Source organism: Anas platyrhynchos, chromosome 8 (assembly GCF_047663525.1).
Source record: "Anas platyrhynchos isolate ZD024472 breed Pekin duck chromosome 8, IASCAAS_PekinDuck_T2T, whole genome shotgun sequence".
Classification (NCBI taxonomy): domain Eukaryota; kingdom Metazoa; phylum Chordata; class Aves; order Anseriformes; family Anatidae; genus Anas; species Anas platyrhynchos.
In genome coordinates this window covers 26,800,062-26,827,500 of record NC_092594.1, presented here as the reverse complement: position 1 = coordinate 26,827,500, position 27,439 = coordinate 26,800,062, and the positions used below count along the sequence as shown (strand labels likewise).

Sequence of the window (27,439 nt, the reverse complement as noted above, 5' to 3'; positions counted from 1 at the left end):
TACTGGCACAACTATTGAGCTGTGTGTAATTAACAAAGCTTTCACTGCTTGGTATCCAGTTCATCCCAGGTGAGTTCAGTGACAGATCTGGAGGCTAGAGATGCAACTTCTGAACACACCACTCTGTTCTTTTCTAGTTCAAAAGCCCTTTCAGTCTGCATGACTGTTCTGTTTATTACGCTATGGTGAGAGAAAATCAGACCAGTGAGATTCAGGCACGATAGATGAATCTATACCCACAAAACACTATGATATTTCTCTAAACACTTGTTTGCTAATTCCCATCTGTTCTGCTCCTAAAATGCATTCAAACTCTTTCTCTTGATGTATATGAACTGATAAAAATGATACAGCATTCAAGCATGCATACAACATTCCAGCATCAGCTGCACTGTGTGTGATAAGAACTAAAAAGACTGTGTATATTAGAAAACTCTCAAGATGCAATGATCTAATAAATAGGAAAGAACAATTCTTTAAGAATAGTTGGGAGCAAATATTCCCAACAAAAATGGATTCCAGGGACAACTTCAAAGCTTAGTATGCTTTACTGCTCTCAGGGCAAGACTGTTCAAGAATGTAGCACTCAAAAGAGAAATAATTACAAGTTTGTATCATGAAATATGTTATTCTACAGAAGGAAATAAACTACATTTACTCTTTTACACTTTTTCTTATAAATGTACTTGCATATGCAAACTTTAACTCATTTTACTGAAGTAAAGATTAGAAAGTAATTTTTTTTTTTTTTTTTTTTAGGTCTGTGAAGCTGATATTGTTCTGGCAGAATTCTCACTTATATTTGCCCAAGATAGAAATATTAGTAAATGCAAAGACATGTATCCTGCAGTGATGAAATCGAGGCTCCAAGCTTCCACTGTCTACTTTATTATTCATGACTATAATAACAACTGAGTAATAATATTTGTGACTATAAATTGGTACAAAGATGGTATTTTCCATTTTCCTCTCACCTTTTTCAGTGTTAGGAATCTTTGAGTAAAAAAGTTGTTGTTGTTTTTTGTTTGTTTGTTTGTTTTTGTGGGCTTGTTTCGATTTCCTTTTGATATGCAATAAACATTGGTATTCTTGTCAGAATTTCTATAAATTTTAGTAACTTTTCCACCATTTGTTATGAAGATAAATGCATACCATTATGCTGTGGAGACTGTAAATAAGAAAAAATAATATACCAATAATATATGAAAAGTAAAATCTGAAACACTTTCATAAGAGTGTATGCATTACATGCAAAAGAACGGAGAATAGATAGACATCCCAAATATAGGTAAAATATGAGAAGGCCTATGGAACTTCACATAAAAAAGTTGGAGGGAAGCCTTATAAATAGATGGAAAACAAAACAAAATAACAGCAACAAAACACATACAAACTTTCTCTTTCAAAGAGCAGGAAGAGATACAGTGAAAAATCTCATACTTTCAGCAGAACCCCAGTTTTAACTTTTGTGTTAAAACCATAGATTCAAAATAGAATCAGAAGAAGAACTCATCAGAAGAAGAATCTGTGCACCTTAGAAGAAACAATCTATAATTTGGGAATATAGAGTTTCTGAAAGTCATCAATCCATCTTGTAAGGTTTCTAGAAAGATTAAAATGAAAATAATAAATAATCAATACTCTTCTGAAATCTTTCTAAGATATTTGTGGACTATTGATACAAATGTGGAATAGTGAGATCCTGGACTGGTACAGATAGATGTAATTTTAGCTATTTCTGGATTCACTGATAAAATATTTTAACTAATCTGATCTTTAAAATGGCTAAAAACCTAAGCAGCACATGTAGAAAAGACACCAAAAAACTGTAATGTAGGTGACAAAAAATATCAGGCGGACTATTGTTTCATTATTACTAACAGTTTAGAATTGTGCATTTCGTGTATATTACCTGTAACAGCACACAATGACTATGTGCTTAACAGTTAAGAATTTATCAATTTTCCTATAATGTTCACAAAGTACTTTGCTAAAGGAAGGGCTCAGATTTTCTGGATAGTGACTAAAATAGAAGGGATTCCTCTGAGATAGTCCTGAATAAGAACACCTTGACACTGGGACTTCTAAAAGGTAAATTCTTCAGAGGAATAAATGAGATATAATTAATAATATATCCCATAAATTAAACAAATTTCTGCTTGGAACATCTTCATAGTCATAGCTCAAGATATGAAACATTGCTCAAACATTAGTATTTTTAAACTATTGTTTCATATTCAAATTTAATATGTTAATTTTGTTTAGTTGAACAAAATAATTTCATGGGGTCAATAATGTTTAATCTTGTTAATATTTTTCATAAACAAATGCCAAAGGGAATGATGACAACCCAAATGAGATCATACGAAAACAATTAATTAAATACTTAAAAAAAAAATAATTAAAGATTCTTAAAACTGACATGAATTACCTAAGATTCAAAGGCAGATCTCCATCCAAACCTCCTCTAGGGATTTTGTACCATGGACATACTGTAGAAAGCAAGAGCTGTGGATATCGAAGAACACCTTTGGAAATACACTGCTTCATGCTTTACATGAAATAATATGTACAGTTTTATTTGAAGTACTCTGTCTCCCTTGGGAACAACAGTAATTACATGCTAATTCATTTTAATGCTATGACATTATCATCTGATAATCACGCAATTAACTGAAGTCACCACCAAGGAGCGTGAAGGGGTCAGAGAGTCAGAACATACTCTGGTAAGTAACGAGATCTTTAAATCAGTGGGGTGTTTCAACAAGAGCCAATAGAGAGATTCAAGGGGTGGTGTAATAATGAAATAGACTGACATCAAAATTAGACTGTAAATGGACACAAAGCACTGTAAGAATAATGTGGATAAACTAAGGCAGCTAAACTGAAACGCAAAAAATAAAAATCCACCCTAAAATACACTAGTGCCTTAAAATTTCAGTATGTCAGATGAGAAAAAATATATTTGACATGTTAACTGGAAAGTATGAGCATTCAAATTATTGAGAATTGACGGGGCATATTTTCAAACGAAAGATTCGTCTCTCTAATTGTCATATCATCCACTGCTTTGAGGATAATATTCTTAATGAGAAATTGTTGATAAGAAAAGTGTTAAGGAAAATTGCTAATGTGATATTGATTAATTGAAACAAACACCGGAAACCTGGTAATGCAGCTGTCTGTGTTGCTCACAAGTGCTGAGTAAATACTGTGACGAATATCACTTCTTTTTGTAACTCATGTTTGATTCACTGAGACATTCTTTGAATATGCACAGATGAAGATTATGTGTGTTGTTTGCCTACTGCAAACATTTGACATTTGAAATTCAGGCTGTGTTGGTTAGCTTTGATTAGATACATGAATTACACAGGATGTTTGTTCTCTGATTGGAGCCCTTAAAAATCAGTTTTTCAGGATGAATATTTACATTTACAAGCTCCGAATTTGATCACCCTGAGTATCTTCTAACATTCCATGAAAATCACTAATTTTCTAAAACATTTTTGGCAAGAAATTCTTGTGCTCCATATGCAAATAAAGGGGACAGGATCAAAAACAACAAACAAACAAACAAACAAAAAGTGCTGTCAAACATAATCAGTGCACATATTCATTTCACTTTAACATGTTTGCAGTGGCCTGATATTCCAAGATCATAAGGGAAATGCTTTTCCAAAGTATTGAAATAATTTGAATAGCAATAGCACTTAAGAGAAAACAATTGTAACACATAATCTCAAATCAATTAACCCTCTAAAACAATCTCTTTTTACATTCTTACTATTTTTTGGCCATCACTTCCTATTAAGGACAAGTTTTTCCATTTCTTCAGGTTGGAGACAGAAATGAATATGTAAAGAATAGTCAGTAGAAAATCTTACCACTATTTATTTATGTCCTTCCTGGGTTTTCCTTATTATTATGTGCTATTCCTCCAAAAGCTTTATTTTGATTTCTATACAAACTTCAATCATCCACATTTCCAAAGATGAAAGAGTTGAATTATAGAAACTATTACTGGTTAAGATTAGCTGCAGCTTCTTAATTATCCTGGTCATGAAAATTGGGATTATGAATATTCTAAGATAAATATTCAAAATAAATATTATAGAAGAAAATATCCAAGAAATTACATTTTTAGATTTTGTGTTTAGGAAGTACTATGTGGGCAAAAAATAAGAAGTTATTTAGAAATAAATAAATAAATAAATAAAAGGAAATCGAATAGCAGTGAAAGACAAAGACCTGATCAGATAAAAACATTAACATAGACATCTGGGAGAGAAGTGATACTAGGAATCAAATCAGGTTTAAAACTGCATGACAGAGGATCAGACAAGACTGATCAAGAAGGATTACTTAATTGATAGCATCAAATGTCACTGAAAGACCCAGCTGGACAAAAAGCAACATCAAGTTAGAATTAGTCAAAGCAGATTTATTGGAAACTAAAAAATTAAATGTTTGAAATATGATGCTATTTAAACATGCCAACCTTTCCTATTAACCTGAATACTAACCAAGAGCTTTAAGTTTCAAGGCTGTTCTAAAAAAATTAACAATGAAGTTAACAAATGCTATTTAAAGGATCATCTTTTTGAGGAAAAATATTGTAATTACAATAAAGACTAGTCTGCTTAATGAGTCAGAACCTAAATATTTTGTAGCTGTAGCATTTCCTGTTTAGCTGTAGAATTTTTATTATTATTATTTTTTTTTATTTCAATAGGCACAGTTCCACAAAGGGTGTGTGCATTTGAGTACATACATTTTGAAAATGTATTCAGATAATTTGCAAAATAAATAAATAAATAAATAAATAAAAAATCTCCAGATATTATAACGTTACTAAATTTTGATTGAGTTGAGACTTCATTTATAACACTTCAATTAAATGCTGTGTAGCTGACATGTCTCTGTGATCAGCCAATCTCAGGAAGTATACTTTTGGATTTGGTACCAGGTATCCTGGAATCTTAAACAGTTTTTAGGTACCCATGGAAGAAGCATGAAAGATAAAATTATTCAGGAAAATTAAAGTTAAGTGAAAAGATAATTTAATGAATATACAACTTGTCTAGCAGTTTATAAATTATCACAGAATAGAATCACATAATATGTGATTAGAAGGACCCACAAGAATCCTTGCTGGAAGGACCCACAAGGATCAGCAGCTCCAATTCCTGACTCTATGTCTGAGGACCCTATCTGTGTCTGAGCGCACTGTCCAAACAATTATTGAACTCTAGCAGACTCAGTGCCACGACCACTGCCCTAGGGAGCCTGTCCCAGTGCCCAACCACCTTCTGGGTGCAGAACCCTTTCCTAACATCCAGCCTGACCCTCCCCTGTCCCAGCTCCATGCTGTTCCTTTGGGTCCTGTCGCTGTCCCCAGAGAGCAGAGCTCAGCGCCTGTCCCTCCGCTCCCCTTGTGAGGAAGCTGCAGGCCACCATGAAGCCTCCCCTCATACTCCTCTTCTGGGCTGAAAAAACTGAGTGACTTCAGCCACTCCTCATACCTCTTCCCTTCTAGGCCCTCCACCATCTTTGTAACCCTCTTTTGGAGTTTCTCTGCCTTTTTATATCTTTCTTGTATTGTGGTGCCCCAAAGTGTACAGAATACTTGAGGTGAGGCCATACCAGTACAGCAGAAAATATCTTGACAGATACTGTAGAAAAGATGTGGGGTTACGTGTTTGCTTTATTTTCACATGAAGATAACATTTATTTTATTTCATTTTATTTCTTTTTTTTCTTCCTTTCTTTTTTTTTTTTTTTTTTTGCATAACATGCATCTTTTACTACTCATAAAGCAAAACCTGTGTTTTACTTAAACAAACAAACAAACAAACAAAAAACTGTTCTGCTCTTAACTTCATTATTTTTATTGTTTCTACATGTGTGCTTACTGGGTAATACTTTAGCACAAACGTCTAACCAAAGTAATTAATCCTCACTTGCAGTGGAAATCCAATTGAAACACTTGCAACATCTGCATTAAAAACAAATGAGTTCATGGTGATTAATACTGTTTAAAAGATACCAGAGGAACTAGTATTGATTAGGCAATTATTGTGATGCATTACAGTTTACTGCAATGTATAACAGCTTCAGTTTTTGAACAATTTCAGTGCACATCAAGTCTCAGCATTGTATATCTAGGAGTCATGACTGGTGTATGAAACATACCTTCTATGACAATATAGAACATCTTGTTCCTGATTACCTGCTAGGCAACTGTTCACAGTAGATACTAACTTTTCCCTCAGAACAGTTTCAGCAAAAATCAGTATCCTTACAAGCTCTTCCCTAAAGCAAGTTCATCTAGTTAATTCTCAAGAGGGATTAATATGAAATCCAAAGACTATTTGTGTTAATAAGGAGAGAAGTTGGCTGTTAGCCAGCATGCCACATGGCTGACCATCTAGGCCTCTTTTATTGATTATTCTGTTGGAGTCTACAGCAACATCTCCCGGCTGATTAGTTAAAATAAGCAAAAGCAGATGGTGGAATCTGTTCACCGCAAAATTTGAAAATGGGGGAAAAAAGGAAACAAAACCAGAAATCCCTAAGGGCATGGATAAAATTTACCTTCCCCTTCATAAGGAAATACATACATCGAAGGTTACCACAACAGTCTACAGTGTAGATTACCTAGATCATTGCTGTGTACCTTGATGGGTGAGGCTAGGAAATGATTCTTACAAAAATATACACATTATAAAATGACAAATCAGTCTGTACTGTCACTTTTACTTTCAGAACACAAAGGATCCTAATGTCTTGGAGACTTCTATCTGCTAAATGCTGTTGAAGTCAAACAGATCAAGACCAAACAAACAAGAAAACAACACCAAAATCACATCAACTCATATGATTTAAGATTTCAGAGAAATGTCCAAGACAGGAAGTATATTGAATTAGCATTGCAGCTGTTCCTTATACTGCATTAGTAAGTGATATGGCAAATCTTAGGTTGCACCAACAAACTATTCGGAGAATAATTACTATTCATACTAGTTTAATAATTATTTATTTCTCTCACAGAAAGAAGAAATAGTAGTATAGAAGTGTCTATAGCACCTGAATTCTTTGCAAATGGATACCAATCAGCAAAAAAAAAACAACAAAAAAAAAACAAACAAACAACTAAACATAGCCTACACAATACCTTACAACAGGGCCCTCTGAGTACACCATTTGCTCAGATGATACAGTGTCCTTTAGATATTGCCATTAAATGTCAGAACAAACCAAATCACCACCAGGATATTTTTTATAGTGACAAAAACTCCTGTTCAAGCAACAGCATAGGCAACAGCATACAGCATACATTTTGTAGGAAATGTTTATCCTTTTTTCTGGCCAACATGCAATCGAGAAATATAACAATATAATGAACTCCCCCTCTCTCTTTTCACCCCCCCCCCCCATCCAATCAAGAATAACTAAGTTGACTATTATTTTGAATAAGATATAGATAATAAGTTTAAGCAGCCAAATGAACAGAATCTGATCTCATTCATCAGACAGTGTTTTCAGGATGCTATCTGATATTTTCAGGACATTTTCAGTTTCATTACAACTTTAATTGACAACATGCAGATAAAATGGAATCCTGAAGGAATCAATGTACAATTTCTGTCTTCACAAACAAATATTCACTACAGTGATAGTCCAAAAAGCTCTTTTTGCAGAATGTATCAAGCTTTAAAAAGTACGTAAGGAAGAACTCAAATAATCATATGACTCCATTAGATTTTACCTAAGTTGCCTGGAGTGATGAAAGATGTATGGAGGAATGTTAACCTGATCCTCTGACTACATGATAGGTCAGATCATGAGAAGACACAGTCTGGTAACTATAAAAACATATTTTATAACAATAAATTCAACTGCCTTAATAAATGGAATAAGATATTTATGCAGACTTTGATCTACTTAAAATAAATACAAATGGTGCTTTCAAGTAGGGATACAAAATTTATTCTCCTTAGGAACAAGGCAGGCAGAATAAAGGACTTATTAAAGTAATGCTACTTAAAGCATTGCCTTGTGATAGTCCAAACCCACATGTAGATAGAGAAGCCCACTGCTTATAAGAACTAAAGTCACTGAAGTCACTCAAGGGAAATTACTCTTTGTGCAAAATCCCTGAGCTCTGAGACTAGGGACTCAAAGGGAACTCTCAAAGCATTGTCACAACCACCGAAGTGTCTGCCTTGGACTGTTGGGTTAAAGCTGTTGAGCACAGCAGGGGCTCTGCAGAAAGTGCATTGTCAGAATTGTAGGCATCCTGCTGAGAACAGGAGGTTTGACAGTAGTGAGTGCAAGACCCAAGCTCTGGCAATTATCTGGGGCCTACTCAGCTTGGATACAGCAGGGCTGAGCATGATCTCTTCTGGCATCAGCAGGTAGAAACAGACAGGGGACATTCCCAAATCAGGGTCTCTAGCCTCAACAGCACACTTGCATGAGATTTCAGGATCACAGTGGCTTTTGAGTCCTCTGATTTTAAGCATTCATCTTAGATGTATTCCTAGGTGAAGGAAACAATCTTCCTAAGAAATCTCACTACTTCACTCTATCAAGGAAAAGACTGTGAACATCTTGAGCTACCAGCATACTTAAGCTACTGATGCATAGAGGCCTATCCTACATTAACCGCATGACTAATACTTTCTGTGGAAAATCATACCAAACCAAACCAAGCCTGAAACAGATTCTCTTTTCTATAAGCTTTCTAGCTCATTTAAGTCTTATACATATATGAAGTTTAAAGTCTTAGTTGCAGCAGAGCTCTGAGATTATCCGTCTCTCCCTCTATGCTATTCAAACTATTTCAAATTCCAGAATATGGCTACTTAGGCTAGTGTTTCTAAAACAGTAAATGTTTCTCCCCTTGTTGCAGTTTGAGATTGAATTGACCACATGCAGACTAAAAGGGCTCAGAAAATCAAAACATTTAGAGTCATATGGATACATTTAGTGTTAATGAGAGGCACAACTTCACCATTCTGTGGGAGACGCCAGGCAGCCTGCATCCAAATTCCTCAAATGACCTACCTGTCCTATAGGGAAGGCCAAGGCACTCAGGGAGGACAGCAACCAGTGAGCACAGTGGTCCCAGCTGGACTGCACTTGCCAGGGGTGGGCCATCATCCCTCAGGTGCTGTGGCAGGCCCTCACAGCAGCTGCACTGGGTCACCCCCACAGTGGCCCCAGGCCAGTGGCAGGACTGGGCAGAGAACACCTGACTGTGGCTGGCTTCAGTTCCTGCAGTATCCTGGTGACAAGCAGAAGTGGGTGTTCTGGAAGGTTCTCTGCATCATCCTCATGGTAGTCAGGTGGTAAGCCCTGCCACTTCCCCAGCCCTTCAAATGCCTGACCCAGGATGCTGCTGCAACCACTCACTCTTCAGTAAGGAAAAATGTGAAATAGAGCAAAGTAATCACAAGATTTTTGTATTCCAGATCATTCTCAAGACAAAATACAGTACTACCTGATACTGAAAAATACCAGTGACTAAGAAGGGAGCTTTTTATGCAAATAATATACTAATATACTTCTGTTTCAGTAAACAGGACTTAATATTGGTTTTGGAAATTTTGTCCAGAGTATTGGAGATTAGGTTTTCCAAAGCAGCTTAAATTAGAGGTTTTAATTCAGCTTCCAGTCTCAGGCTGGCAATAGAACAACTGTTGAACAGCCTAGATAATAAATAAATACATAAATAAATTGAAAAATCTATCTAAAGCTTCAGAACAATTTTGGGAAAATTTTGCAGGTTGACAAACTGAGGTTACACTTGTCTTCCAGCTGACTTATATAGTTTGCAATTTCACAGGACTTTGTTTAGAGTTTCTGCTCAGGACATTTGGCTGAACCTCCCTCCCCCTTAGGTTTACTGTGCTAAATAGAAGTAAATTTTCATAAACGGGTAAATACAAGGAGGGAAGGAAAAAAAAATACTTCATCTTAGTATATATTTGGAAATGTATTTTAAAATCCGCAGGCCTTTTTTCCTTTAAATGTTAACACACTTCATTATTAATTTGAACTACAGTAATGAACAACTGCAGATGCTAATAACATTTCTTACAGGGCAGACAGGTAGGTTTTATAACAGCAATCACTATTCTATAAGCTACCTATTTTATAACTTGTATAAATGTTGTAAACTTTGGAATGTTATAAATCCTTTAGTCAATGGTGTTTCCAAAGATCAGCAGGTTATCTAAATTTAAAACTTGTTTGTTTTTTTTTGTTTTGTTTTTTTCATTTAAAATTTAGACATTCACCCAGGTATGATGAAATTTATGTAAAGTGAGATTGTTTGTTATTGACTTATGTTGGTTAGAATCAAATGAAACATATCATTGGCTCTTGATTATGGTTACACTACAATCACTTTTTTCTTTAAAATAAAATAATTCTCTTTTTTATGCAGCAGATCAAGCAAATGTTATTCTCACTTGTCAATTACCAGACTTTGTAACATCAAAACTTGTCCTTCCACCTGGACATAGTCACATTAAAATTCAGAGAGTGGGAAATAATACCCAATGCTGCCAGTCAAGTAGGAATCTTTTCCTCTGTTTAGCAGGAGCTTCTAAGTCTTAAAGTATAAGATGTCTGTGCAGTACTTTAGGATCTATAAAGGACCATGACGGCAAGATAGAGGTATTGCTAGAAGACAGTGAGGAACAAATATTAATTTTAGCCCAAAACAATGGTATTAAGGCTTGGTTTGGTAAGCATAGTTCAATATATAACATGTATGGGCTTATAGAAAGGAAATATATATATATATATATATATTCAAATATTTCAATAAGAATATAGCCTGAAAATGTTTTCAGTGATTTGCTCAAAGTCACTCAAACCATCAAAGCCACTTTGGCCAAAGATATTTTTATTTCATTTTATTTATAAGTCATACAGACTTGTTAGACCGAGAAGTGATAGTGTACTGGAATTACAAACTGTTTGAAACCTTCATCTGGCGTAAGAGTTACATATACCTGCCAAAAAATACTGATTGCATAAGGGAAATCTAGGGATCTCTATACTTTACTGTCAATTGCTATTTCTTCCTATAAGGATTAATTTTCAAATGAGCAATTATTTCAGGAAATTCTACCTGAGAACAAGTACTGAACTCTGTAACCTGACAAAATGATATTTTGCTCATCTCTCATTGGATGTTTTTCAGTAATGGATATTCAGCTTTCATGCTCATCTACACATGTCTGAAATGAATAATTTATTACGATAGTACAGAGTTACATTGTGAACCTAAAATTCAGAGAAGGTAATAGTCAAAGTCGTAGATGATAAACTGGGCCATGAAATATGTTCATTCTTCTGCTGTCTTCATGAAATGATGTGATCTTGAAGAGATATAATTCTCTTTTTCTCAGTAGAATATAGATTAGTTGAATGAAATGGGAAACTTTTGTTCTCCATACTGGCAACATGAAAATCATTCTAAGATCTTTCTATGGATCACTGGAAAAGAAATTCTCTTAGACGTGTTAACAAAATATATTAAATCATGAAGCTTCTCTGATACCATCTAGCCTCTGACCTGGTCAGTCAATTGAATCTTCTCAAAGAGGAGAGTGAAATCTGATTTCTTTTTGACCAGGAGCAAGTAAGAGAAGAACTCCCATTTTATTATAACATGAGACTCACTTTGTTTCTAGAGAAGAATCCACACCTGTTGGTAAAGAACAACCTAGAATTTGTTAATGAGGTGTCATTTCTGATGCTGTGGTCAGAAAATCTAGATTTATTTTTTTTTTCCCTCTGGTGACTATTAAGCTCTGTAGTTGTCAGTATCTTTCATTTGTAATAACCATTATTTTAAATTGTTTATTACCCTTGTCGAACCTCAGTCTGCTAGGTCATTATGCCATTGACAGTGGCTATTCTAAACAGATCCTCATTCCTCACAGTGGAGAAGTCACGGGGTTGCATACCTGTGCTACCACAGTTAACAAGCAACTCAAAGATCTGGTTAAGCTAATGTCTTGGAAATGAAAAAGCAAAATATTAAATAGGCTGGGAGATATCAGAGCCTGGACTGACAGATTTTCAATTATCAACAAATAACTTAACATGAGAAGTTAACATGCCCAGAACTTTGAAACCAAAATCAAAACCCTGGACATAAGTCTCTGATTCTTTTCACCATGAAATGACCTTTAAAATGGAAATTGATCAGGTAAGTTGTTTGTCACAATTATTCCTCTAAACTGACAGAGGAAAAATCAAAAACCTCCAAATTTTTCCTATAATACCTGTAACTATAGATCATGAAAATAATGCAAGAAGCTTTATATCTTTCCAATGAGTTATATATATTATTATCCTTAGAAAAAAAATGCCTGTCAATCTAGCTTGTTCAAGGATGTACAGAAACTCTGAAAAAGCTAGGACTAGAAGTCCAGTAGTCCAGTTTCTTACTGAAAGGCCATTTTTCTGTCTCTAAACTGTAGTGTTCTTTATAATTTTTCATTGGGGATTGTTATAAATCACAGTTTTAACTTCAGCTTAAATCTTTGTGTCTGGAAATAATATAGCATCTGGTAAAAAATAGCATATAAAATATATCATGAGATCATAAGACTTTGCCATTCACCAAGTTCTGAATTTTTTAAATTTCAAGAGTATTGATAATTCTATTGTAAATAACCTCTCATAGTTCAGGTCACTAGTGTAGACATAAGGTTTGGGGAAATTGAATAAGAAAAGCTAATAGAAGAAGAACACAGCTTTATCCTTTCTAGCTATGAAATCATTAACAATGAAGTGTCCTTCCTTATAAAATCTTTCATTTCTTTCCCAAGAAAAATGTTGTTACAATTTTAAGGGTAAAATTTAATTTTCTATTTTTATTAAAAATAAATGTAAGTAGCAGAATAATAAACATTAGAATTTTAAATAAGGTTAAGATTGCTAAATAATTTATAATGTAAATGAATGCTTGTGTGATGTGTGATTAACTTTTTTATAATGTTGAGCACATGCTAATTCAGATTTCATACCTGAAAGACTGTAGCATCTTTGTGCAACCTTAGCATAATTAAACAGTGATAAAGCATCACTGTTTAAACATACTACTTCTCACACTATAAAACAAACAAAATACTGCAGTAATATATGGAAGAGAGGAAAAGTTTCTTAAAATATGAAAAGGAAAACAGTTGTTTTTTTCCCCTCGGGATTTATATTCAAGATTTTAATTTTCCCTAGTAACTATTTCACAGTATGCAATTAACATCAAGAAATTAAAGAATAATAATGATGAAATCTAGAATAAATTACTGTGGAATTTGTCAAAAAGTATAGAAAAAAAAGATACACCTTTAAGATTCATTCTGACGTAACTATAATATCCAAGATGGATTCTATAGTAAACAATTCTAACAAAAATAATTATTCTGTTTTCACTTTTGATTAAAATTTCAAATATGTCAGCCCTTCAGTCCTTGGGAGATGAAAGAATTATACCAAAACCCATGAAATTTCTGGGGAGAGAGTTTTTGATGAAAGACAAATTTTAACAAATTTTGCCTGTGAGAAACTAGAAAATTGTCTATATTTTCAGGCCCTGGAGATATTGCTAGTGATTCTGTTTAAACATTTCTTCCTCCATCCCTCCACCCCAGATCTTTTGTTTGTTTCCATAAGGTTTGTAATGCAATGATTCATTTGATTCAGATTGTAATCTACTGGAAAGCGAATTAGTGCATAAGTACTAATCATGCATACATAACACTACTGACCTGTTTCTATAAGGAGATACCAGAGTTTTGTGAAGATACTGAGATTCCCTAAGATTGTTGTAAATAGCCAGTTTCCTAGACTTTTCATCTGAGTTTTGTGGTTCCTGACTTCATTGTGGTATAAATATATGTATGTGGGAGAATAAATATGCAAGTGTAGTAATTTGGCTGTCTTTGAGAGATGAATTACCTAAATAATGTGGCCCTGTTGTTTAAGTTCAGGTAGACTGTTATTTATTTTTTGAACTAAAAAATTAGCAAATTCTCTGTGGTAGAGGAATAGGAAACCCTTCCACAGGGGAAAAAAAAAAAGAAAAAGTCTATTGGCACTTGACTTTATCTGTGGACTAGTGATAATCCGAGCTACAATTTAGATCACTTACATATAGCAGATATCAGGTCCCTATAGAGTGTAATGGTGATTAACTCTGGCTGCATGAATTGACTGTTCAGACAATCAAGAGTTGTTTCATGGAAAGAAATGTTTATTTTCTATTACACGCTGAAATAAAGTTATGATCCTTTTATGATTTATTTTTTTTTTTAATCTCCCAATTCTTTGATATTATTTTATGTTGATGTACACATCCAAGTTTATTTGGTGAACTGTTGCTTATTAAGTCTTACTAATTCTAATTAGAAAGGCTGTCTTCATGCCTGTTTTTATCTGAAATAGTGTAATCCACAAAAGAGATTGATTAACAATGTTTTTGAAGAGGCCTATGGTTATTTTGTTTTAAGATAATTTTCTCTTCTATTCATTACATAATTTGTATTATTATTGATTTACAGTATTTAGCTCCTTTTTGTTTCAAACTTTTCTCAATGCTCTCAAACACAGAATCATAGAATCATAGAATATCCTGCGTTAGAGGGGACCCATAAGTATCATCAAGTCCAACTCCTGGCACTGCACAGGTGTGCCCAAAAGTTTAGACCATGTGACTAAATGCACAGTCCAATAGCTTCTTAAATTCAGACAGGTTTGGTGCAGTGACTACGTCCCTGTGGAGGCTGTTCCAGTGTGCAACCACCCTTTCGGTGAAGAACCTCTTCCTGATATCCAGCCTAAACTTCCCCTGCCTCAGCTTAACACCATTCCTGTGGGTCCTATCACTGGTGTTTACAGAGAATAGGTCACCTGCCTCTCCAGTCCCCCTCGTGAGGAAGTTGTAGACCATGATGAGGTCGCCCCTCAGCCTCCTCTTCTCCAGCCTGAACAGGCCCAGTGCCCTCAGCCGCTCCTCATACATGTATGTCTTCCCCTCTAGGCCCTTCACCATCTTCATCACCCTCTTCTGGACACTCTCCAACAGTTTAATGTCCTTCTTATACTGTGGTGCCCAGAACTGCACACAGTACTCAAGGTGAGGCCAGATCAGCGCAGAGTAGAGCGGGACAATCACCTCCCTCGAGCAACTAGCGATGCTGTGCTTGATGCACCCCAGGATATGGTTGGCCTTCCTGGCTGCAAGGGCACACTTCTGGCTCATATTCAACTTGCTGTCAACCACAAACCCCAGATCCCTCTCTTCTAGGCTGCTCTCCAGTGTCTCATTGCCCAGTCTGTATGTATAGCGAGGGTTGCCCTGTCCCAGGTGCAGGAGCCAGTGTCGAACACTTTCAATAAAGTGTTGAACACTTTCAACACTTTCAGTTTCTAGCAGGGACCTTTACTCTTAACAAAAAATAGTCTGGGAGCAGTCTTCTGTTCATTTATATATTTATTATCTACTGGTTATTTCACCGTGCTGTTAGTTCTGATAATCAATATTACTTGCAGTAATGAGTGTCTTCATAAAGAAATATAAAAGAAAATTACAGAGGGTTTTGGTTTGGGCAGATAGCAAAGATATAACAATGAACTATAGCAATGAACTATTTGGCTATTTTCCATTTGGCTAGGAAAGATGTAGCATTTTACCTCTTTAAATGAAAAGTAACTTGTTTTTCTGTCTGCCTGAAAGACATCAGAAGGAGAAGAATGACTAAGTTAAGAGAAATATGTCAGCTTTTGTAATTTCTCTTTGGAGGCAGGTAGGGACACCTGAGGTCAGAACAAACTGTAACTACTGAACTCTATCAAAATAATATTAGAATAGTTTTCCTAACATTTATATTCAACAATTATGGATTAGTAGTTCCTAATGACATTGCATAACCTTTATCTTAAAGAAAGCATGACATTAATTAAAGTAAACCTTATCCTTCTTTGCTGTTTAATATCAGGTCATTCTGACCATCTTTTCTGCTCTAATTCCCCTCCACCACTATTACTATTTAATAGGTTTAACAATTATTTTTCCTATTTTCTGGTGGCTTAGACTCTCTTATGCCCCTTAGTAACCTTATTCTAAAACACACTTCACTTAATATACTTTTAATCCTGTTTTATAAAACAGGATTCTCATATGCCTGACAGCCTTAGCTGATGACTCCTTTGAAGATACACAAAGGCATAATCAAATCAAGTTTGTACCACTACCCACAAACCTCTTTTTTTATCTACTTTTTCTAATTGCCTGTATTTTCATGGCACAGAACTTTTTTTTTTTTTTTTTTTTTTTTTCTAATATTCACTGAACATGGCATCATTTTGGCATTTCCATATGCTGAGGAGTTTTTTTTTGTTTGTTTGTTTTTTGTACTGTAACTAAATGAAAATCAAAAAATATTTATTTTGATTAAACTGTTAAGAAAGGGTGATTATACATTGTTTTGCAATGAATGTAAGTCTGAATACAACAATATTACATACAATTGTAAAGAATTTAGTTAGAGTCATTTTTCACATTAATTAAAAAAAAAAAGTTTCAAAAAAGTACTTACATTTTGGCAGAGACAAATATCGTTAGTGGGTTTCCTTGACTGGAATTTTTAGCTTGAATGTTGCTAAAACAGCCCACTTGTAGTTTTCACAGAATAACTTCCTCCTCATCAGACTAGATACAAGATGTTAAGTATTGTTATATCCCTTCATGGCAAAAATAATTTTAAAAAAATGGAAAAATACCTGTTGGAAATCTCAAGCAAATATCCATCTGCCATTTCAAAGCAACAGAGTTCTACTGGATAGGCCACTTACAGGAAGTTAAAAAAAAAAAAAAAGTATTTATTTTGTTCTGAAAAAAAGACAAAAAAACAAAAAAGAAGACAAAAGTCCTTTTGTCTATGCCATTTACTCCATGAATTTTCTTTAACTCCAAATGATAACTCAGCAGATGATAATTAATGTATTAATAGAAAAATAACTTTTGGAGACAAATACATGCTTGGTAACCAAAAGTACAATATAAATCTTTAATACTGTTTTAGGAAGAAAAATCTTAATAAGAGAAGGTCTACAGGAACACAAGTTATTATTATTATTTATTATTATTATTATTATTTAATTATAGTTGTTTTTATAGTTGTTTTTTTTATTTTAAGATAGCAGCTTATGGAAAACAAAACAACAACAACAACAAAAACCTACAAATCAAACAAGCTAACCAAAGAAACCAAACCAAACCAACAAAAAATCAGGAACTTGTCATAACACTGTAGAACTTGCTGGGTGCTCATTAGGCTTCTCTTATTTGCACTTTCAGAATGCCATATCCGGTACTATGTAAGTTTTGCTGGAGGTCAGTAAGATGCATCCAAAGCCTTTGGCTGCACCTGCTCTGGTACAGTTTCATGCACATTCTTTGTCTTTTGCAGCTTCAGGAAGGTAAAACTTCATACTGCAGCTGCCCTATGTCTTCAACATCAGAAATTACTCCATAAGATACCTCAGAAACTTAAACATACCTTTTTCAAAGCTCTGACCTGAGGCTATTTTTTATTTTCCTCCTCAAAAAACACCTGACTCAGAAACCAGAGATACCCTTCAAAAATTCCAGCTCTGCCTAGTTCTTAGAACAAGTATAATGGTTGGCAGAATGATAGAAGGATTTATGGTCTTTTACTACCAACCTTCCTTGCCACACCCTGATCTTTTGTGGTAAATGTGGAACTTCCTTCTCTTCACTACACTTTCCTTTCCAAACTTCCAAATTCCTTTTTCTGTTTCAGTGGCTTAAGATTTAAAACTGACATCTTCATTCTTTATAAATAGGTGAATTTCTTCAAATATCATCCTCACTGAGAAAACTATCATAGAGTATTTGGTTAGTTGTTTTTCCAGAAGCTGATTATGAGATTGGGTTAAATTGTTGTTAAATAGTTTGTTGTTGGAAAATGGTGAATATGATTCTTCTGGTCTATACAAACAATGTTAGACTAAGTTTCCTAGTGTAATTTTTAGATTGTAAAATCATATACTGAAAAAGTAAAAGGTACCTTTGCTTTGAATTTTTATGTGAATATATTTTTGAAGGATTAAGTAATCCTTGCTTCTCTAAGAGCAACCATTCCTATAGTCCAGAATAGTTTTTCAAGCAGTTTCATTTAACTCAAAACTGTTGTATCATTTTGTCAAAATAAATAAATAAGATTTTAAGTTTTAAAATTTCCTTTCTCTCCCTCTTCAAGAAAATGGGGGTAAACAAAGTAATACTGATGGATCTTACACAAAACAATGTTCTGGCTCCTCTTTTGAGAAATAAGAAGTGGGTAGAATAATACAGAAATTATCAGAAGTAGAGAGCTCCTGTTCATTTGCCTGTATCAAAAGCATTGCCAGATAGGCTTTTTCTCTCCCCTCCCAGTTCCACTTCATGATTTTTCTCCTCATTGCTCCATGTTCTCTTTTCTCATATCTTTCCTTTAGCCTTTCCTTCTGCTAGTTCTTATCATACTGTTAACTCTGGTTTTGGCCATGTCACTTACTATGTACCATACCCATTTTTTCTGAATTTATCAGTTTTATAGTTATTTATTTGGGTTTGTATTATATACCATTTTCACCTGGCCTTGGCCCCACTGAACTATTCCTACTGTAACTACTACTTCTACTAATACTAATCCATATTATACATACATTAGTTCATTATTGGGCTTCCTGTTGCAGTGAGTCAACTACTTGCTAGCCTTGGAGAGAAAATCTAGTGATTTTTGACCTAAATAATTATTTTCTTCCATTAAAGAAGGATGTACCAAGGATGAACCAAGTCAGGGGATCACATGTCCAGGGGACTCTGAACACATTGTATGATAAGTGGACATTCTCTGTAATTAGTAAAAGCTTGTCTTTCTTCATCATTTGTCCATATCTAACATCTGGAAAACTACCATTCATTTTAATCTCTGATGGTTTACCACCTTAAACAGTGCCTGAACTGATGTACTCTAGCAAGTCTTTACTAATTGGATAACTTCTGGCAACAAGAAGGTACTATAGACTTGCTGTAGTTTTCAGCATACTTTTCTTCATCACCAAACTGAAACATTGTGATTCAGAACCACAGGAAGAGCAATGATGTATGTAGGTGGCACACATAGATAAATAAAACTATGAAACACCCGCTGCTGCCCTGTGAAGAATAGTACATTTTTGCTTCCATGTCCATATTAACAGTACAAACAGCACCTGTGCAAGACTGAAAAAGCAATTTACACACCAAGGAGTCATCCTTACCTCTATTTACTTTATTCCTTTGTCATATGTCCTACAGCAGAAGGTGTCTAATATTATGTTGTCCTCTCTCATTCTTAATCCCACAATGTTATCTTGCCACCATGAGCTGAGAAATTAAAGACATGCTTAATTCTAAGTTTTGAGCACCTTTAATCATTTAGCATACATAATATAGATGATATATATTTACCATTTAATACTATTCTTATTTTCAGAACTTCAGTGTTAATATTTTTGATCACTGAAAAGGGGAACATAATAGCTTGAATCTGTAGTGATAGACAGCCTGGTTATGGATAACTCAAAATTTCATATGATCTAAAATCACCTGTTAAGAGTTAATATGGCTCAGACAGATACAATTTTATAATTATTTTTCCATAACCTATCTCATACAGTAAGTGTTCAAATTGAAGAAAGAGATGACAGTCTGTCAAAAAAAAAAAAAAAAAAAAAAAAGTCATTTAAATATTTTCCTACTTTACAAACTATCTTTTGGTTGCTAAGTATCATTAGGATGTATATATTTTCTTTATGTTCTGAAAAACATAATTCAGTATCATCCTATATTTTCAGTTATGTTATACTTTTAAACTCGTCACAATATTTTATCAGTGCTATTTCTGGTGGTATGAATCAACTAGCAGCTTACACTTTGGCGCGAAAATTAAATTACAAATTCAAAATAGTTTTGCTTCTTTTACAATTTTTTTAAATCCATTTTGAACACTAGTTTTAATAAACTTCTATAAGAGTGATAAGATCTATCATATGTTTAGAAATATAGCATCAGTTCATGTTAGAATAATTTTTCATTGCTGGTGAATCTGTTTTGGTCTTATTTTTAAGTGTAACATTTTGACTGAAGAATATGCCAGAAGGTTTATTATTCTTTAACTGCATAGTGCTTAAACAGTCATTTTCCTGTTTAAACAGCCATTTTCCTGTTTAAATACCAAACAGTCAGATGTTTATAATTAAATTACTAGGAATATTATGTACCAGTAAGACAGCCATTATATACTCATTGCATGTCCTAGTACTTTTTTTAGCTCTAAATATGTAATTTTAAAAACTAGCTGGCATTGTCTTGAACCTGGGTCATTTTCACTTGTCAACAAATTAGATTAAAAACATAGAGTATTGAATTTATGGAGCTGTGAACAGAAAAATATAGGCTTGATAGAATAATAAGTGAAACGAAATGTTTCACATTACAGAAAGTGGAAATGGAATATTGACTCCACATAGCCTTCCTGTGCTTTCAGTGTGATAAGTCTACCTAGCTGTCTGTATATAGGAGTTGAAAACTCCAACAATCTAAACTGAAGCTCTCCCACTGATGATTTGGCAAATAAATAACAATTTCCTAGTCTACAAGATGGAAAAGCAGTGGTATTGATAAAATGCCAGGTATATTTTAAAAATAAAAGCACCTACCAAATGTACAAAATTGTCAAATTTTGTAAACTAAGAAAAATATATGCTTAAAGATACCCTTTCTCTTTCTATTACCTCATGAATGTATCAAGTACAAATAGCTTTTGTACCCAGAATCTTTCAAGTATTAATGTTAATTTATGTTAAAACAAGGATTATGCTTTTTTTTTTTCTTTTATCTCTAATCAAATAAATTTAATATACTTTTGATAAGAAAGAAAGCAAAAGTTGATTGACAAGTCAATGTCTTAACAGAATTTGGTTCCACCCCTATCACAGCATGAATGAAAAACCTTTGATTCAACCTGTCCAGTGTGCTGGAGGTGTGATCTGCCTTTGAAGCCCACATGAGGGCAAACTTGTTCCTTGTGCTATTTTGCACACTACAAATAAAAAGTTGTATTATAAATTTGATTTAGTTCATATTGAAAGTGATGGATCATCTTCTGAAATGATATAATCTTTCACTGAAAAGACCAATCACCTTCAGCTGCAGATACAGTGCATCCTCTATTAAATCGTATGTATTATTCACTCTATCAAATATATTACTTGTTAATTAAGACAATACATTTTTATCAAAGCCTTGAATCAAATACATCATCCATTTAATCTTATCAATATTGAATAAAATACATTGCATGTTAAATAAGTGGAAGCATCACCCAATTATGACATGAAGCCTAATAATGCTATAAAGTTTTGCAGTGCTTTCCATTACTCAGGAATATACTGACGTGTTTAGTATTTTGACAGCTTGAGATCTCAAAGAAAACCTCAGCATGTGAGTAACCAGTCTTGATGTCTTTTTCCTTAAGGGGAAATAATTCATCCTTAGATTGTTTGAATGGTCCCATAAAGCTGCGTAGGGTGCTGTTCTCTCAGGAAAGGATCAATAAAGTTAGATCAGAAAAAGAAAAATTATGACCTTCACAAGCATTACTGAAGTATTCTGCAAGATGCTCCATCAATGACATGAAAGCAGTCAGTGACAAAAGCGATTAATAGCAACCATGCTGAAAGGAGGACCTGTTGGAGAACTTTTAAGGGCATTTGCCTTATATACACAGGCAGTAAAGATGTGTGCATAAGCACCTGAGTTAACTGGAACTGTGCAATGTAGGTACTTGCAGAAATAGCACACAGCTTCATCCAGACTAATCTAGTGGGGATGAATGTGTCCACGGTAATGGGAGGACTCGTTAGTATTAGGTCAGAGGTTGGACTCAGTGATCTTGGAGGTCTCTTCCAACCTAGATGATTCTGTGACTATACTTCTGATAAGTGAACCTGATCACCTAGAATGATTAACTCAATTTCTCTGCAGCTGGCACTGATTGTCATCTTGAAGATATAGGTGAAGGAAGGTGAAGGAAGAACTGAGTGTATCTATGCACAGAAAAAAATAAGTAAATAAATAAAAATTCTTAGCAATCTGAAAGAAATTTTCAGCAATAGTTCTCAAAATACCTTCTAAACAATTCTTTAAAGCTCTGCCTGACTTTAAATTCATATCAATATTTTTTACCCTCTTTCTGTTCTCTGATCTTCATAATCAAATGGTTTCTTTTATCATCATATAGAAACAAGTTTACATGTTATTAGTTATATATTGTATGAAAATTTTATCTGTGTTTATATCTCCTATATGTCTACTGAAATTTTAAGTTATTTTTCTTTTTTTTCTTTTTCTTCAACCCTCCACACACACAGTTTTGTGAGGGAAAAAAAGAAAATTAGCAGAAATACAGTTTAATTCTTTCTTACCCTCAACCACCCATACTTACTTAAAATTGAATTAACCTTTTTTTTTTTTAATTAAAAAATATTTTATTTTATTTTACTTTATTTTATTTTAAATTTTCATTTGCTCTATTTCACTTATACTTTGGTTTGCTACAAAATGCAAAAATATTAAAGAGGAATGAACCAGTCTAATCACAAAAATTCTTTAAATTTGCCAAAATTTAAAAAAGTATATATTTGGGTTTGTGTAATTTTTTGTTTTAAGGGGATGGTTTGTTATTTTTTTTTTCTTCTGTTCTACTTATTTTTGCTTAGAGGCAAGATATGTGCAAGGTGAAAGACTCAGCAAGAGGAGAATGAGTTTGAAAAAAGGCATCAAATATCATAAGTATGGCAGCAAAAATAATTTGTCAAATCTGGTCCCTACTGCTTATTGTCTTACCTTTGCTGACACTTTCCATAACATGAATCGTGTTTCTTATGTCCAGTTTATGGATTGCCATAGATCTTCACAGTTTATCACTATTATATTCACAATGCCCAGATCCTCTCACAGAGATCTATGCTAGATACTTTTACATCTTCTACTGACTCACCAGATATTGGTGATCAAATTCTTATATAGAACTCATTGTTCTGTCCCCTTGTGGCAGTTTTTATATCAAATTTCTTTGATGCGGCACCATTTGGTACATTGACACATTTGTCCATAGAAAAGAGAAAAAAAAAATAATATCTAAGCATTTGCATGAATTTGGAAAGTTTAAAAAATAAGAACAAAATCTGAAACATTTATAGATGTCTTTACCTTAAGAAAGGTAGAAAAAGCTTTTAAAAGGTTGTACTTAACCTGTATAAACTTGTTCCCTTCAGAAACCAAACCAATTCATTCAAGTCAATAAAAGGTTTTCCAAATGTAGTTTTGATAAACACAGGAGGGTGTGGAGATTTCTTTATTACAGTATTTTAAATATAGGTAAAAATTATAAGCTAACTACTGCCTTACCACTCCACTAGCAAAGTTAATTACTGTAGTCACCTACGTCCAAACATACCTGCAGCTGGAGATAGCCAGTATTTTCAAGACTGATTCAGTTCAGCTCCAGAGCACGATCAATTAAACTTAATTACAAAAAGAAACCTATTTCTGTTACACAAATAATATTCTTGTGTAACCTAATTTAAAATAATTGCCTACAATGCTTTTGTTCCTTAGGGAATACAGAAATTGAAAGAAATGCTGACTTATTGAAAATGGCTTTAATTATATTATTATGTTATATTTTGCTTAGAGGTTTTCTGGTACTCTGTGTTACATTTTAAATGAGAAATTTGGGGAAAATATGGCTTATTCACTAATTCTAGAGAAATAACTAGTACACAACTTAATTTACAACTCCCATTTCTAGCGTGAGTTGGTATTAATTCATGGAAGTCACCAAAGGTTCTCACTTCTATGTTGATAAAGCTATGTAGACAACTTCTATTTCAAAGGAGAGGAAATAATTTAAAGTGTTGAGCCAAATGTTCACGATATCTTAAGACAGCAGAACAAAAACCTATTTTTACTGTGGAGTGTTCAGTGATACTGAAAGACCTGAAGTTAAAAGAACAAGAGTTCTGACATTAAAGAATTATCACTTCTACGCTGAATCATTGAAGAATAGAAGCGGATAAAGTTATTAGATTATCTGAGACAGCAGATATGAAATGAATGGGCTGTCACAACTGATCTTTTACTGAGGTCATTCCATTCTGTCAGATGTAATACAACAATATTAACCTAACCTGTTTGCTTGATGTCCATCAAGTCATCACTCAAATTTCTTATTACAAAAACAAACGAGCACAGTGAATTGCATAATATTCCTTTACTTGACATCTCCCAAGGCAAAACATTCATACTAATAATGTGAATGTCCACTTCCGGGGAGCAGTTTTTAACATCTTTCCGTAATTAAGATATTAGTAAAAATAATAACAGCTTTAAGGTCCAGGTCTTCCAAAGATCCTTATATTACCGAAGATGTATGGTAAACACTGAATCAGGCTTTGCACAGTGATATTGTAACTTAAACCCATCAGACATAATACAGTCTTTCTAATGATCAGGTACTTTGAAATGAGTGATATCACACAGGAAAAAAATGCATGTCAAGGAAGATTTGATGGATACTGTGCCAATAGAGCAAGATACTCAGTTTATATTCTTAAAAATAAAAAATAAAAAAAATTTATAACTTCCCACAGAAAGTCAGCTGAGATAAAAGATCAGACCGCCGAACTCATAAATTATTTCTCTAAGGTTTTGTCACTACCTGCTCCTTTTTTTTTTTTTTTTTATACTTTAGGAAAAAATTGTTCAGGAAATTAGTGTACTGGTTAAATTAAGATCTTAATATGTGGACTGGAAACCAAGTGAATATTAAAGCCTTTTTAATAATGTCATCCTTATTTTGCTCTTTAATTTGATCTGTATGTTTATTCTCTTATTCATTTCCATAGAGTAAAATGAACAAGCTCTTGCCAATCCCTTGAACAACTAAATAACGCTTTGATGAAGGGGATGAGAACTATGTGATTTTCTGTTCTGTGCAGTTACATGATGAATATTATATAGATTCATTGAATTGACCATTTGAAGTTGTTGTATCTATACAAATACAAAAATATCTTCAGTAATATTAGTCTCCTCAGCAGCCACAAATGCCAGCTGATTCATGAATAAAAAAAAAATCTTTCCAACACTGGCTATGTTTCACTTGCTGTTGAATTTATAGTTAGGTGATTTTTATTTTTTAATTTAATTTTTATTTTATTTTATTTATTTTTGAAGTCTTAATTAAATCCAAGTTATTCTGGATGAAAAGTCTAAGTTTAAAATGGAAACACAACAAATTCAGGAGAGAATGCTATTCTTATTGCAACTACAAAGTTTCTTTTAATAAGATTCAGGTTTAAAAGCACGATTTGAACTTGCATTTTTGCAAGTCCACTGAAGTTATGAGATTGCTCCCTTAGGATCAACTCTGTATGTCCAAAATCTTTCCAGTCACATCAAGTCTTAATACAGAGTACCTTGTCTTATTGAATTAAAAGAAACAGATGAGACAAGCATGATAAGTGAGAAGAAAATAAGTGAATGGAGGCTGAAAGGGAGAGGGAAATCAGGGGAGCTATAAAAAGACAAATTATATTTAAAGATAATACTTCTGAGTGTTATGGTTTTTTTTGTGTGTTTTTTTTTTTTTTTTTTTTTTTTTTTTTTTCACAGGTATCAGTATTAATTTTTGTATTTTCTCACATTATGGAAGTTTATTTGCCAGACTTTTGAGATGAAAAAACATACGTTTAGAATAGGGCAAACAAACAAGCAGTATGGATTACATTTACATTAAAAAGAGAAATACCACACAGACAGGACAGCGACCAGTGTTAGAGAAAACAGAAGCAAAAGGTGACAGGATTGCAGTGCCAGGCAACTATCCTGCATGTACATGGCTGCACTGCATAATGCAAAAGAGTCGTTTGTGCCAGCTGGTTCTAGTGAAGGTAGAAAGTTTAAATTCTCCTTATTCTCTTGGTAGGTTCACACATGAAAACATGTGCATTCAAATGAACATATAAGATTTTGTCAAGCTGTTATATTAATGTGAATGATATCTTATTATAATATTCTGTCAAGCCTGAATTTGCTGCAGAATTCACAGGGAATCCTGTAACAGAGACATACTCTGTTTTCACAGGTTTACAGATATAAGTATCACTGGAGTCTGTAAAAGAGACTAATTTCAGCTATCTTGGGATTTATGGTATGGCTGACCACTATACAAGTTGTTTCTTTTATTTAAGATTTTCTGTGCTTTTTTTTTCTTCCAGTTCTTTTCCCTGATGCACAATGGTTTGAGCTGTACCAAAAAGTCACATTTTTCTTAGTCCACTTCTTTTACACCTCTGCACACCAGCTGCCAAACACACAAACCAAGCTATAAAAGAGTTATATAACTTCAGAACATTTGTTACTAGCATAAAGCCAGTGCAAAACCCAATCCATTACTAAGATATATATATGTGTATATATATGTGCATATACCTACATCTTTAGTATTTTATTTATAGTATCATTTACACAAAGTCAAATTTGCCATCTAGCCAACTATCATTATCCAGTTACAGAAAGTTTGAGCTTGAACATGGCCAACATTAGTTATATTAGTACGATTTTATTATTTTAAAGGAAATTCACAGTACTTTTTGAACATTTCTTGAAGGCTGGTTCCTCTGTGCCTCAGAGCAAAATATGAATAATGATTTATTACTGACTCTGTGCAGCTTCTCCAGGAAACTGGTTTAATAAAAACTGACCACAGAAATAATAGACAGTCATTGGATTATCAGGTTCCTAATTTTTAATTTTATAGGAAATTAGGTAGGAGTTTGAAGTCAACTCATGACAGATGTTCTCACTTAAACTTTTGGAAGTGCTAGTAACAAAGGTTTTTTTCCTGTACATACTACAGGAACCTCTTGGCAATACCTAGCTCATTTTAAAAAAAGCAGTTTGTTTGTGAAAGGTGACAGACAGTTCTGGAGACAGAAATCCTCTACTGATTTACTAGACAGATACAGAATGAGCAACAGGTATTTCTTCTGCTTTCTTTTCAATGTGCTTCAAATCTAAAGAGAAAGGTTTTGTGTTTTTGTGGGTTTTTACTTTGTTTGTTTGTTTTGTTTGTTTGTTTCCCCAATTTACATGTACTTTTGGACACTTTTTCTGTAATGATCCAGAAAGGTATTAATTAGGCCAGAGAGCCTTATAAGAAAGTGCAATAAGAAAACTTTTTCTATGGGAAACTGAAGGTCCCTTGGGTACTAACACTATTTAGTCAGTCAC

The 27,439-nt window shown here is 33.7% G+C and overlaps 1 long non-coding RNA gene across 2 annotated transcripts in view; it reads right to left on the bottom strand.

The window, feature by feature from the left end:
• Positions 1-27,439, bottom strand: part of LOC140003122 (uncharacterized) — an 85,890-nt gene that overhangs the window by 40,644 nt on the left and 17,807 nt on the right. The window contains exon 2 of one of the 2 annotated variants that reach the window (XR_011811126.1): positions 19,360-19,465. The exons of the other annotated variant lie outside the window; for it this stretch is intronic. This is a non-coding gene — a long non-coding RNA (uncharacterized lncRNA). The remainder of the gene's footprint in view (positions 1-19,359; positions 19,466-27,439) is intronic. 2 annotated transcript variants of the gene reach the window in all.